General features: G+C 38.7%; 1 protein-coding gene across 1 annotated transcript in view; it reads right to left on the reverse strand.

Moving 5' to 3' along the window:
- The window catches only part of hivep3a (HIVEP zinc finger 3a), a 31,372-nt gene extending 30,626 nt beyond the window's left edge, over positions 1–746 (reverse strand). Inside the window, exons 1-2 of the mRNA XM_031853826.1 lie at positions 617–746; positions 109–219 (exon numbers count right to left, since the gene is read on the reverse strand). The gene's annotated coding sequence lies outside the window, so the exon portion shown is untranslated. The remainder of the gene's footprint in view (positions 1–108; positions 220–616) is intronic.
- Positions 747–2,905: the final 2,159 nt, after the last annotated feature.

Consider the following 2,905-nt stretch of genomic DNA (forward strand, 5'->3'; position numbering starts at 1 on the left):
ACCCGTCCTGCCACACCATGTAAAATCCTACCATGAAACAAAGCGACAAAAAATATATTGTAATATTCACAACAACTTACTGACACCATGTAAATGAGCTTACATTACCTGCAGGATGCTCAACTTCACTTCTCTGCGGTGCGACCACGGGCTCTTCGCGAGCTGCATAAAGTTAGCCGACGTCCGTCAAGACGACACAGGAAATCGTCCAGACGTGGCCTTCAAAATAAAAGCGGAAATGCACAAGCATTGGGGCGTTGACAAAAAAAGAAAAGCGCAACGCTAAGTGTAGCTTAAACACTGAAGCACCTGCTTGTATTTAAAAAATACTGATAAACGTGTATGCAGCTTCACATTCTGTTGTAAATAACACCACATGAGAGCTTCATGTGGTGAATCGTGTTTGATATTAAATGTTATATTTTAGACCGGAAATAACAAACTATATTTAATCTTAGCTAGCTTGATACTTTATGCTACTGGCATTTTCAGCAACACCTCATACTGTACAACAGGCAACAGTCATAATGCTAATTTACACCTCCAGCTGCTGATATCTAGCGCCCTAACGATGTATGGTTTGCTTCGTATCAGACTGTTTTAGCTTAGTTGTTACCTTCAAACAACGTGAGTCGTCCAGTCCGGATAATGGATGTAAACACAGCATGGTACAGATGCTGGTAGCGGGACTAGAAAGTTGATGCTGCAATTCTCCGCTGCGCTAGCATCATCATCATCATTGTCAATGCATGGTAAACAGAAAACAAAGCATTTCCGGTCGCACAACTTCAAAACTTGTCCATTGGGTCATATTTCTTGCGCTATTATTCTGAATTATTCTAAATTCCCGGTTTGTATGTGTCTTATTCCGGTTAGCTTGACATTCCCAACATCCCGCCACAGCTGGAGCGCAAGACAGACACGCTGCTGCTGCCTGACTGAAACCCACGCGCACTAGCGCGAGACCCCGCCCCCTTACATTAATATAGGAAATAAAAAATAAATTGCCTACAAACGCAATTGCTTTAGGAATTCATACATTTTACTACCATTACTATTATTACTATAGGGTTCAAAATATTTTTTAAATATATGTATTAGGTAAAAAAAAAAATATATATATATATTTATATTTATATATTTTTTAAATATATTTTTTTACATAGAATTTGACTTCGTCAGTGTGGGAAAGTCTCTTAAACTGTATTCGGATCAAAAATAAAATGTAAAAATTGGCACACAGAGCACAAAATCTGATCTCATTCTTAATTAATGTGGTCACATTTTGTGTACTCAACACATTATTCAACACATATTTCATTCAATAATGTATTTTATTGACTTGAATAGTATAGTGTAAGATGTAAAAAAATATGTCCTAATATATAATCACACCCTAATCATATTCCAGGAACGTGTGATGTACTCTGAGATTATTGTGTCCTCACACTCTCAAACCTGCGATAACAAGTGTGAGATGAACTCCATACAGCCGTCTAATGAAGACCATTGGGGCTGTAAATGTGTCAGGGCTCCATATAGATTGTTTTTATTTTCATACCTGGTTGCCAGGTGCTTCGAACCCTCCGAGGATGGTTCCACTTAGTTGCTGTTGATGTCGGTATAAAGGGCCTCCAGGGCCGGGCCCAGAATGCCAAAAAACACAGCAAGCAGAGAGGAGCGTGGTGAGCCCCCAACCAGAGCATGAGCCTATAACTGGCTTATGCAACTGATCAGCGCTTCATTCAGCATTATATAACAGCATGAGGTCAGCCTGCTGCTCACAGCTGGACACTGTCACCCATAACACTGCGTTAGGCATACACACTGTTAGTCTGTGATCTAAGTGTGTGAGGGGAGTGTCATGGTGTAGCAGGGGGGGGGGTGTTAATGTCCCTGCATTGGATGTCTTTCGCCTCTAAATGCACAAATGTCACATGCATGAGCAGGCTGGGTTTCCGAGAGATTACTGATATAAGCGCTGACTGTGCTGAAGTAGCCTGCTTCATGTTCTACATGTCAACAATCAGCTTAGAGGGACCGCTCGCTCTGATTGGTTCCTGATGTCACGACGAATATGAGCATTTCTAATATTTTCCCAAACACTCTTATATGTTTTCTTACTTTTAATAATCTGCTTCGGTTTGATTGGCTCTGATTTACAGTGCTAAAATATCTGTTATCAGATTCTGGTTCATCATCTTTTTTGTTTTTGAGTAAAGTAAATGAAATAGCAATTCAGACTGAGGGGATGTATCTGAGAAAAATAACACCTGATGATGTCATTAAGGTTATTTTGAGTGGTCAGGCTTGAGGATTTTCAATCTTATTTTTTTTTAAATGCATGTGTGTGTGTGTGTGTGGGGGGGGGGGGGGCAGTGAAGCATTTGGAAATCCCTGCTGCTGACTTGATGACATCATGTTCGTTGTTTCTAAAGAAACACTCACAAAGTGTAAGAGTATGAGTAGAACAGGCTAATATACATCATACATCACAAATGTCAAAATAGATTCTACACAATCAGATGTATTAGAGGAGCACATGTGACCACAGCGCCACCTACAGGACAGAGATGTTGCCCACACACTCACATGAAACACAACGTTGTCTTTATTGATTAGCATGAGTGAACACACAGTATTTTGTGAAAGCAACATTACACTTGAGTGAATGTTCATAAAAATATCAAAAATTGTGCAAATATAAGAAGGCATTGTAGTTAAAAAAATTTGGCAAAAGAAAAAAAAAGCATAATAAAAGTTTGTACAAACTGATTTATAGGGAACGAAGAATGAACAACTAAAATAAATGTAGTGTAACAAAGCAAAGGGATCGTTTAAGTTTGGTCTTGTCATTCATTCATTCATATATATATATATATATATATATATATATATATATATA

Source organism: Anarrhichthys ocellatus, unplaced genomic scaffold (genome assembly GCF_004355925.1).
Source record: "Anarrhichthys ocellatus isolate YVR2014 unplaced genomic scaffold, GSC_Weel_1.0 scaffold14, whole genome shotgun sequence".
In the NCBI taxonomy this organism is placed as follows: Eukaryota; Metazoa; Chordata; class Actinopteri; order Perciformes; family Anarhichadidae; genus Anarrhichthys; species Anarrhichthys ocellatus.